This window comes from Salvia hispanica, chromosome 2 (assembly GCF_029641045.1).
Source record: "Salvia hispanica isolate PSC_SH4W2 chromosome 2, Shi_PSC_v1, whole genome shotgun sequence".
Classification (NCBI taxonomy): Eukaryota; Viridiplantae; Streptophyta; class Magnoliopsida; order Lamiales; family Lamiaceae; genus Salvia; species Salvia hispanica.
Genome location: NC_142693.1, coordinates 37,560,733 through 37,572,754, shown reverse-complemented (window position 1 = coordinate 37,572,754; position 12,022 = coordinate 37,560,733). Strand labels below are relative to the sequence as shown.

Genomic DNA, 12,022 nt, shown 5'->3' with positions numbered 1-12,022 from the left:
GGATCAGACATGCTTTCCAAACATAAATTGTTAGTATGAAGTGAGTGTCGCTACAACAACAAAGGAAAACCGTTAACGACATTTTTTAATGCAATTAAAGACGCTAGTTTATGTTTCTAATATACCACCAACACTTTAAAAAGCGTCCTTATTATTAATGTTTCAACTAAAATTAGATGATCCAAAACGAAGTCTCTTAAAAAAGCAAAAGATTAGGTTAATTAGTCCTTAAATTAGGAACACTTTCATTTGCGTCTTAAATTGCTGTTATTTTTTGAAATTTTGGAACGCAAGTAATAGCGTTTCGATTTTTTGTGTCATTAAAGAATAAGTTTTTTGTAGTGTGTATTTGTTACACTCAGTGTTTTAAAAATCGGACCGGACTGGTCGGTCGGACCGATTTGGACTATTAAACCAGTTGGAGATTGGACCGTTTTGGACCGGCTGAACTGGCCGGAAACCGGTTGGACCACTTTTTCATTTTATTATGGTTTTTCAAAAGTCATAAAACTGCTCCCTCCAAGAATTGAACCTGGGACCTACTTGTCATTAGGCTATAACCTCCACCACTCCACCACTTATACCTACCGAATTTTATTTTCCATACTCTAATCATTTTATACGCTAGTCCCTAATAACAATATATTAACAATTTACCATTATGTTGCAATGATGTGCTCCTAAAATCTAATAGATTATCATTTTATAATTTTTGTATATATTTAAACATTTTATGTATAATAATTATAGTAATTTTATTAACCAACCACCTATGAAATTATATTTATTATTTCTAAGTTTTAATTATAATTTTATCTATAATTACATTCTAATGCTCGTATATGATAATATACACATATAATACTATAATTTAATCATTTTTGTATAATAGTTTATATTTGATTATACTAAATTTATTTTTTAGAGATATTATATGATTTATGATGTGCAATTAATACAATATTTGGTCATATATTAAATTGTACTAATATTTTTTATAATATATACTCCCTCCGTCCCAGAGAAGATGTCACACTTGGAAAATGGCACGGGATTTTAGGAGATGTTATTTTGTGTGTTAAGTTGCGAGAGAAAATATAATTTTATAATTGATGTGAGAAAGAACTTTTTCCAAAAGAGGAAATGTGACATCTTTTATGTGACAAACTAAAAAGGAAAGTGTGACATCTTTTGTGGGACGGAGGGAGTGTTTATTTATGTACAGTATTTCGGTCTGATCAGTAATTTAACCGGTCGAACCAGTTAAACCATGAACCAGTAGCCTCACTGGTTCACTTACCAGTCCGATTTTTAAAACATTGGTTACATTTGTCCAACAATCAAGAAAGTTAGAATCCAAACAAAAATTTCAACCAACGCTCATGTAAGCACTTACGTAATGAAGTAAGAAAATGAATGTACTTTTGTTCATAACTCTTATATGTTTGTCTTGCTTTATTGACATATGTTAAAATGTAATTTTGTCATAGCTCCACAGCAAAGTTATATTTGTCTTTCTTTATTGACATATGTTAAGTTATATTTGTCTTCCGTAACATTTGTCATAGGATATGAGCAAGGATTTGCCCACCTCGGATCGTGCTTAAAATAACTTTCTGATTGTGCGTAAAATAACTTTGGCTACAAAGCTGTGTACGGGTAGATTCAAGGACAAATATTAAACTTTGTTAGTATTTCGTTTAAGGATTAATCAAAATATCTCAATCAATCGTAGAATGAGTATACAAAAGTATCCAAGTATCAATTTTTAATGTATCAATAATTTATTCTCGACTCACGTGAAATTTTCCATTAATAAAAAATCCTAAGTGGTCCATTTTATCGTCTTCCCTTACCTCATGTATTTCCCTTCAAAAAAAACCCTTTAGAAAATAATTCCAAAATGCAAAAAAGTATGATATGAATTTATTCACCGCTTTTCGCAGTGTTATTATTAATCCAGTCTCCTCTATTCCACCATGTTGTTGGAATATGGAGTATAAGATATATGTTGTAGAAGTAATTTAGTTTGGAGGAAGTATTTGAGAGGAGAATGAGTGGAATATATGGAAAATAATTTATGAGAGGTTGGTTGTAACAACCCGTCATCCTAGGGTACAATAAATGCGGAGACTGCCACCAAAACGGACTTAAAGAATTCAACATAGGCTAGGGTTTCATTTAAAGAGTTTGACCAAAGTATTTAAAGGAACTATCATAGCATTAAAACAACAATTTAACCTAGAAGCTTAAATAAGAAAAATGAGGTATCATAAATTACGATCAAAAATCTCAAGAGTATGACATAGTTTCCAAGATAAAAACCACAAGAAAGTCTATGGCCTCTAAACCGAAAGGAGAGTGCAAAATATCCAAAATAATCATAAGTGTTTCAAATAATTTCAGCGGAAATAACCAAGAGAAAGAGCAACTATGTATGAAGACACAACTACGCTTGAAGTTCAAAACATCCATCTTAATCAGTTATCATGCTCAACACCCGTCACCGCTCGTCATCGTTCAACCTGCACATAAGGAAAACACATGCAGGGCTGAGTATTTTGAAATACTCAGTGAACTCATTGCCAAAACGTTTTATAAGTTATGCCAACCTTACCAAGTGAACTCGAGTTGTAAGCAGTTATAAGAGAATATCACGAGTATCACAAAGTATATTTTCCATAGACTGGCCAGTCAAACATCTCCCCACTTTTCTCATCAATTTCCACAATCTCAACATTTCCATGGTGCGACGAAAGTGTGGCCACACTTTTCGCCCACGAGACCGGCCGACTAGCAAGGACGGCTCCCGATCCCCTCGTGTACACAGCCTGGTAGGGTTTGCGGCCCTACTCATACCCGAATTCGTTTATACATATCCATAGCCCTATAGCCCAATGGAGAGAACTCTCAAACTGGGCATCAGACGCACAATATCACAACAAAACAGACATAGGTATGGCATAACAGTTAAACCACCCTTATTTCTCCACATTCATAAATTTGCACATAAAAGAGTTTAAGAGTAAAGCCCACCTAGACTGCTTAGATTTCAAGTATGTTCTTTCCTTTGTTATCCGGCTTCGCAACTGAGGTTTCACCTTTTTAATCACATAGGCACATATCACAAATCAGATTCAATACAACTCCTAACTCATGCATGTCTCAACGTTTTTCCTTTTTCCCACCGAACTATTTTAGCATCATTAATCAATCAAGGTCACGTTCATCGCATAAGTTCCATTCGCATCTCAATTCTAGATCTAACATCAACACATGTCACACAAGAGTATTTTGCCATCATACACACACCACACAAACACGCCACGCACACACACACGCAACGCGCGCACACACACACACACACATGTTCTCCGTATCCCCTTTACCCCACTTTCACTCAAACAAGATGCATGAGGGTTCAAGAATACCGATTAATCGGTTAGAAAGAAGAGGAATCGAGTAGAAAGAAGAAGATTAATATAAGAATACCTTATGAGAAAAACGAACGGTAGAAATTAAGTATTAGACTCGGTTCTTCAACATTCTTGGATTGAACTTCAATTCTTCTTCAAAAGATGACAAAATATTGGAGAATAGAAGAAAAAATTGGAGAGAGTGAGAGAGATGAGAGGGGGTGAAATTTTATGGGGCTAGGGTTAGGGGTTCTCTTATTTATAGTGCTCAACAAGATCTTTAGGTAATTAAAATAGAATATTTGGTAAGATTTTATTCTCCACAATTAAATAAATCAAAATATTGTGGAGTAGAGAGGAAGAATGAAAATGACATGAATTAGGGTTGGAGAATATGGAATTTTCGAAATATATGGCTCTTCATTAGCCAAGATTTTGTTTTGGTATATTTTACGGAGTAGAATAAAATATCACAGAGCAAAATAAAAATAAGGATCCTCCCAACTAGGGATTGAAATAGGCGTGTAGTAGCCTTTTTAAATAAGGAATGGATTTTTAATATCAACTAAAATAAGGTATGACAAGATCTCTTGAGGTATGGAAATATTTGGTAGAATATTTAAATTCTAGGTATGGAAGGAAATCAAGTAAGGAATCAATTAAACAAGCAAAAATAATATTTCCTTCCCTACATGGGTGATTTTCGAAAATCACCTAGGAAAAAAAAAATAAGGGGCTCGATTTTCTCAATAAAAATAAGGAATAATTGGGTTTTGGATTTAATTTGGATAAATATCCCAAGAATTAATTAAATCCGGAAAAATAGAATTCCTTCTCCAAAAGTCCAAGGGTTCGAAAATCTCATTATTTAGGTGGCTAGTATTTATGGAAATTTTCCCTACTATTCCCACTCACCCTTTAACAACTAATTCACCTCATAAATTAATAAATCACATGCCACATCACATAGTCAACAAATTTGACTTTTCAAACTCATCGGTCAAAGAAACTCATGTAATAAATTCATTTATCAATTAAGTCACATCTCTCACGTCATCAATAATAAATTTTAGGGCTCTAAAATTAGGGTTCGGAAATTCGGGATGTTACATTGGTGATGTGGGAAACTAAGCTCATTTATTTATCAAACTTTCTCAACCTATGGAAAATGATACAACTATGCCGTATTTATAGGTATTCATTTCATACTCTAGAATTCTCTACTAGATTCTTTAATATTTTATATTTAGATTTTTCTGAACAAAAATCTAGATAATTTACTGCATTCTACGAAATTCTACTAAAAATACCTAGATAATTCTATTATAAAAATCAAATTTATTTATTTTAATTCCAACACACACAACCCCCATCGCAAGAGTGTTGACAAGAATCTGGATCATTTTTATCTTGAGTGTTACACGTTTTGAGAATCCTTTTCACATTCTCAAAATGCAAAATCATGTGAAAAGGTGTGATATATATCTAATTTTTTTGCAAGAGTATAAAATATATACTTTATCTGTCCACGAAAAATAGGACATATTTGTTATTTTTGGTTGTTGATAAACACAAGATTTGCATGTTTTTAAGGCTTAGATTTGGCTCGTTTTAAATGTCAATCTTGCAAATTATGTTCTTAAATTGCATATATTATATATTTTGATATTTTGACGTGTTTGTTAATAAATGATAGAAAAAGATAGAAAAAAATGTGCAAAAGTGTCAAAGTTCAGCAGCCTCTGTTCGAGCCCATCTTCCAACGAGTTTGAAGTCCAATCAGTGCTTAATACATACCATTCTCTTCGTCTTCGAAAGAGCTTCGCGTGGGTACCTTGAACATCGAAATCGGAATTTTGTGGAGAAAGTTGTGGCCATTTTACGAACGTTGCGCAGTGCAGTCTAAATTAGGCGGAAACTAAGGAAGGAAAGAAATTGTTGCCAAATCTCCCCTATTAATTGGAGAATTCGAATTTACCTTGTTTCCCATTACTTGGAAGATACTTTTTACCAATTATAAATCCTTTTCTAGCCTATATATACCCCATAACCTAATCATAATATTCATCTCAGAGCCTCCAATCCTCTCCATCTCTATACTTCTTCCATCCCAAATTCCACATATAATTCTTCCATCTTTCATTGGAGCGGAGCTCTGTAGGTCCAGGCAAGAGAAGACTGAAGACTACATCATTCAACCTTGGGTTTTGTTTTGTTTTTCTTCATGTCTAGTACTTTTTGTTGTTTTACTTGTCTATGAGTTAAAACATCTTTTGTAAAATTTTTGGTAAACATGCTATGATTTATAAGTTATTTATTCAATTGTTTTTTCCTTGTTAGCTCTTGTAGTTATTTCGATTTCTCTTGTGCTTATACATTTGTTTGATTGGCCATCTTATGAATGCATGTGGATTTTACTACAATACCTGGGAAGTGAGTAGTTTAATTTGAAAGAGGAGAAATTGACGTCTTTGCCAATATAATCGAGAGATTTGAGCCTTTGAATGAAGCAAATTTATCTTAGGAGCTTTTAGGAGTTGTTGCCTTAGTTCTAGGAATGACACTTCGGTTCTAGGTAGCAATCTACAAATTGTATGCTTCGAGAGAAGATATAATTTTACATTTGTGATAGCTTAGTAACTCTAGAGACTGTAATTCAAGGAAGCCTTTTGGATATTAGTTTTTGATTGTGGTTCCTAATATTCTACATTCTTTAGCCTGTTTTGTATTATTTGTTTTTATGTTTTATGTTTTCTATTATTTGTTTATTTCTTTCTATCTAGTTTATAAATTAATCAACCCAAAAATCCGTGTCTCTAGATAGTATATGACGCTTAGTATATGATAGACAGTTGCAATCTTATTCCCTGTGTTCGATATCCGGTACTGACCTTTAGCTATACTAGATCTATCTTGTATACTTGCAAGTATTTTTAGTGCTAATAAATAGTGCATCAGTTGTCCATGAAAAATAGAGAGCATTCAAAAAAAGAAAGTTTTCAACAACTTATCTCTTACTTTTTTCCCTCTCTTACTAATAATATGACTCCAGATTCCACTAACACTACTTCTCTCTTACTTTTTCCCCTTCTCTCCTACTAATAATATGAACCCCACATTTCACTAACACTATTTCTCTCTTACTTTTTTCCATTATTTCTTACTTTACCAATTTTATATTAAAATCTGTGACATTCACAAGGTGCCCTATTTTTCATGGACGGAGAGAGTACTATATAATACTACTATTGTTTAGTAGATATTATGGAGTAATTTTCATTTTGCGTGAAATTCACATTCCAATCAAACTAAACTTTTTCATATATTCCATTCGTTTGTCTTCTTAATTATTTCCTTAAAACCATAATACTTATTCCCTCCGTCTCATAATAGATATAGATCTAATACTTATTTTTTTAAAATTTGGTTAAAAAATGATATCATATTTCATTTTTACGAAAAAGTAATCTCTCGTATCAATATAAATATAGTACTCCCTATTTCTCTTTCTACTTAACGCACAAAATAAAGTATATATTGCGGTATTTGATAGCCAAGTTATTCGTGAATAAAGGGTGTATAAAAGTATAAATAATGTGAGTAAAGGAACAAATTTAAGGAATGAGGCGTGATCATCTCTAATACTAGCAATTCATCAACAATCCCCACTATAAGACGGAAAAAGCCTTAGTCCAATACAAACAAAAAGCTAAAGTTGAAAGAAAAAAAAGAAGCATGTCCATTTCCATGGATTGTGATGAATCCCCTTCTCTTCACATCGTGTTGCTCCCATTAATGGCTCAGGGTCACATAATCCCAATGCTCGACATGGCCAAACTCTTATCCAAACGCGGTGTCCGAATCTCCATCATCCTCACACCCCTCACCGCCTCCCGCTTCCACCGCGCCGCCTCAAACTCAAACATCCGCCTCCTCACAGTCCGTTTCCCCTGCGAGGAGGCTGGCCTCCCCCCCGGCTGCGAGAGCGCCGAGCTCCTCCCCTCCTTCACCCTCCTCCCCAACTTCTTGAACGCCATCGACCTCCTCCAAAAACCCATCGAATCCCTCCTCCACCGCCTCTCCCCTCCTCCCTCCTCCCTCATCTGCGACAAGCACATCCTCTGGACCCTCCAAACCACCACCACCTTCAACATCCCTCGGATCCTCTTCGACGGCATGAGCTGCTTCACTCAAGTCGTCACTCACCACATCTACGCCTCCAAAATCCACCAAACCCTCCCTCCAACACACCTCTTCACCGTCCCTAATCTCCCTAACAACAACATCCAGTTCTCCCAATCCCAGCTCCCGGGATTGTTCAATCCTGGGCCCACCGACGTCAAGGGCTACCGCGAACGCCTCAAGGAAACCGAGGCTCTATCCTACGGCCTCGTCGTCAACACTTTCCAAGAACTCGAAAACGGATACGTGGATGAGTTCCGCAAGCTCGGAAGAGGAAAGATTTGGTGTATCGGACCCTTATCCTTAACCTTATCCTTATCCTTATCCGATGATGATGCTAATACCATATCTGATCATGACTGCTTGAAATGGCTGGATGACAAGAAGCCCGGGACCGTCGTGTACGCCTGCCTCGGGAGCCTGAGCCGCCTCTCGCGAGCTCAGTTCACTGAGCTCGCGCTAGGGTTGGAGGAAACCGGGCGTGATTTTATGTTGGTGGTGAAATTTGATGCGGAGATCGAGAGATGGATTGATGAGGATGGGATCGAGGCGAGGGTTGAGGGGAGAGCGTTCTTACTCCGGGGATGGGCGCCTCAGGTGGCTATCCTGAGGCACCCGGCCGTGGGGGGGTTTCTGACGCACTGTGGATGGAACTCGACTCTGGAGGGGATATCGGCGGGGGTGCCAATGGTGACGTGGCCTTTGTTTGCGGAGCAGTTTTTGAATGAGAAGGTGGTGGTGGAGGTGCATGAGATTGGGGTGAGGGTGGGGGCGAGGGGGGTGGTGCATTTGGGGGTGGAGGAGAGGGATGAGGATAGAGTAGGGAGGGATGGGATTAGGGAGGCGGTTGAGAGGGTGATGGATGAGGGAGAGGAAGGGTGTGAGAGGAGGAAGAGAGCCAAGGAGCTGGGAGAAATGGCGAGGAGGTCTGTCAAGGAAGGTGGATCTTCTTATCAAAATATTACATGCCTAATTCAGGACATTGCAAATTCCATGATGGGGCACAGTTCTACAAATTAGGCAAGCTTCGATATGTATTCAAAATAATTGAATTAGTTTGAAATGGAATAGTTTAGATTGTGTAACTGAATTGAATGATCCCCTTATTCACTTCATTTTTTAGTTTTTATTTTTGCTTGCAAATGCAACGGAATGGTAAACACATCGTTGAGTCCATATACTTTTATCATTTCTTTCGTTAGATTCTTGCTTGTCTCCGTTAAAAATAAACGCGTTGTCTCATTACTTTATAGCTATGTTACTTTATTCCCTCTTCATTAACTCATAAAATAATACTGTATAAAATCTATTGCCAGAAACCAAATATTTTATATTTATTGTGAAGGAGTGAGTATTATTTTTATTTTAATAAATTCTTCTACTGTTGTACTTAGGATCCTTAAGCTAACAAAAGATTTCTTGTCCAACTTAACGCGTTAGCGGTAGGCTCAATTTCAAGCCATTCGTGCATAGGCTTCAGTTTCTTGTCCAAGAAAAAGAATAAGAAAAGCTTGTCCAACTCGCTCTGCAGATTTGCTTCATCAAATATGGCTATTCAATCCGCTTGCCTCCTATGAACAATCCTTTTTTCGTTTAAAATTTTTAATAATAGCTTTTGATTAACTGAAGGAATAGTCAATAATTTTGTTAGTTCCTTTAACCTACACAAATATGTACAAAAATCTAATAAAACAATATATGGAGTTAATGATGTCTTTTGCCTAATAAAATCTTTTCTTCTGGAAACAAATTTTGTACTTTTCTGGAAACATTTACTCATTTGTCCTTGCTTTTCTAGATTTTTTGCGTCTGATTTCACGAGATATGTATGAGCCCGCATATCTGTTTTTTTCTGCCAAGTTATATATTCTCTACGTAGAGCGACCTTTCATTATGACATTACAAGTTTACAAACAAAAGATGCCAACCACATAAATTCTCCACTCCAATCATACAAACTTCACCACCCTCCATCACCATAAAAAACAAACAAGGCCGTCTCGAGCTCATCGATCGATCAATGGCTCCCTTATCCCACCCTCTCCACTTCCTTCTCATCCCACTGATGTCGCAGAGCCACATCATCCCCTTGACCGACTTCGGCAAGCTCCTCTCCCAGCGCGGCCTCATCGTCTCCATCATCACCACGCCCCGCAACTTCACCAGATACAGCGCCGCCATCGCCCACGCCGCGAGCACCGGCCTCCAAATCCGGATGATTCCTCTGGACTTTCCGGGCGAGGAGGCCGGCCTCCCTCGGGGCTGCGAGAACATGGACTCCCTTACCTCCATCGACCTCGCCCCCGAGTTCTTCGCGGCGTGCGAGATGCTCGAGGCGCCGCTGCTGAAGCTGATGGCCGAGCTGCGTCCGAGGCCGAGCTGCGTGGTCTCCACCAACGCTCTGCCTTGGACGCAGAGGGTCGCAGACAGCTTCAGCATTCCGAGGTATATCTTCGAAACCATATCGTGCTTCACTCTGTTCTGCTCCCACGTGCTGTCTCTTGACAGCACGCAGGGGATGATCGCGGCAGCAGAATCCGGCTCAGACCCGTTTCTGGTGCCGGGTATACCCCACAGAATCGAGCTCACCAAGGCTCAGATTCCGCAGCAGGCCAAGAAGAAATCTGCTGACGATAACATTGACACAATCATTGATCAGATTAAAAAAGCTCGAAGCTCTTCACGAGCCACGCTCGTGAACAGCTTCGAAGAGATTGAGTCGGGATATGTCGAGGGGTATGCAAAGGTGGCACGAGCGCTCTGGTGCATCGGCCCAGTCTCCGTGTGCAACAAGAGACCCGATGAGAAACTCGACAGAGGAAACAAGGCCTCCATCGACGAGCGCCAATGCATGTCGTGGCTCGACTCAAAAGAAACCGGGACGGTGATCTACGCGTGTTTCGGAAGCTTATGCCGAATCTCAGCTGCGCAGATCAAGGAGATCGGGTTAGGGTTGGAGGCCTCAGGTTTCCCTTTCATTTGGATTATAAGAGATGCTTCTCTAACCGCAGAAGTTGTGGAATGGTTGGAGGAAAAAAATAATAGTCTCAAGGAGAGGGGACTAATCATCCGGGGGTGGGCCCCGCAGGTGATGATACTGTCGCACGCCTCGGTCGGAGGGTTTCTGACGCACTGTGGGTGGAACTCGACTCTGGAGGGGGTGAGCGTGGGCGTGCCCATGATAACATGGCCCATGTTCGCGGAGCAGTTTTACAACGAGAAGTTCATCGTGCACGTGCTCGGGATCGGGGTGAGGGTCGGGGTCGAGGCGGGAGATGAGTTTGTGAAGTGGGATCAGGTGAAGAGGTCGATTGAGGAGTTGATGGAGGGAGATGAGGAGGGAAGAGAGAGGAGAAGAAGAGCAAAGGAGTTGAGGGAGAGGGCGAGGGAGGCGTTGGAAGAAGGAGGGTCTTCTTATAGGAATATTACGTTGTTGATTCAAGATGTAGAGCTGCAAGTTATGGAACTAGGAGGTAGGCCATTGTTGGAAGAAAGTCAAGAAACTTTAGCTTAGACCGCCTTTTTAAAAAAAAAAAATGCAATTCTTAATAGTGGTTGTCATAGCAAATCGACTGAAATTTGAAAATAAATACGCCTCCACAGAGTTAGTTAATTTAAGGTTTCTAAGATTGCATTTGCATGACAGGTGCTTGGTTTGTTTTACTAAAGTCTGAGATAATGCTTATCAAATTATAAGCACAATACTTTAAAAGCAACAATCATCATAAAAAGTGTGCCTATTGAGTTTGGACACGGATTTTAAGAAATGTAAAAAATAGTGAATTGAATAAATTAGTTGAATGTGAGTCTCATTTATATATATTAGTTTTATAATAAAATATGAGTGGTATATGAGACCTACTTTGTATTTATGATAAAAGTGAAATAAGATTCTTATTGTGGGACGGACAAAATGGCAAAATAGCAATGTCATTGTGGGACGAGTGGAGCATGATCAACTTAAAATCCGTGCAGTGCGCACCGAAGATGGCTCCCGGAAGGGATTCCCCAGAAGACTATTACTATCACGACATAGAAAACTCAGTTTATTCGTACTATGAGAGGACTGACAAAAAAAAACTCAGTTTACCGTGATTATGGGAGGATTAAAGAAGCGAAGAAGAAGCATTGGCACAAATAAATAATTATATATGTAATTACAAGAAAACTAAGATCATATTCAATACTACTCCTTCTATCCATGAAAAATAATCTCATTTTATTATTCTGGAATGTTCGTAAAAAAACCATCCCATTTCAAAATGGAATTTTTACTCACATTTTAAGTATGGAAGCTCTTGTCTCAACATTTCTCTTTCTCTGTTTTCAAAATGGAATTTTTACTCACATTTTAAGTATGGAAGCTCTTGTCTCAACATTTCTCTTTCTCTGTCTCTCTCTACTTAAGTATGGAAGCTCTTGTC

General features: G+C 38.3%; 1 long non-coding RNA gene and 2 pseudogenes across 1 annotated transcript; 2 read left to right on the top strand and 1 right to left on the bottom strand.

Moving 5' to 3' along the window:
• Positions 1 to 2,249: 2,249 nt before the first annotated feature.
• LOC148932341 (uncharacterized) lies at positions 2,250 to 3,262 on the bottom strand. The gene is made up of 2 exons (XR_016135037.1): positions 2,618 to 3,262; positions 2,250 to 2,525 (listed from the first exon to the last, which is right to left on the bottom strand). It is a non-coding gene; the product is annotated as an uncharacterized LOC148932341 (long non-coding RNA).
• A 3,772-nt stretch (positions 3,263 to 7,034) lies between these two features.
• Positions 7,035 to 8,774, top strand: LOC125202401 (UDP-glycosyltransferase 73E1 pseudogene; annotated as a pseudogene).
• Positions 8,775 to 9,493: 719 nt separating this feature from the next.
• Positions 9,494 to 11,211, top strand: LOC125208791 (UDP-glycosyltransferase 73C4 pseudogene; annotated as a pseudogene).
• Positions 11,212 to 12,022: the final 811 nt, after the last annotated feature.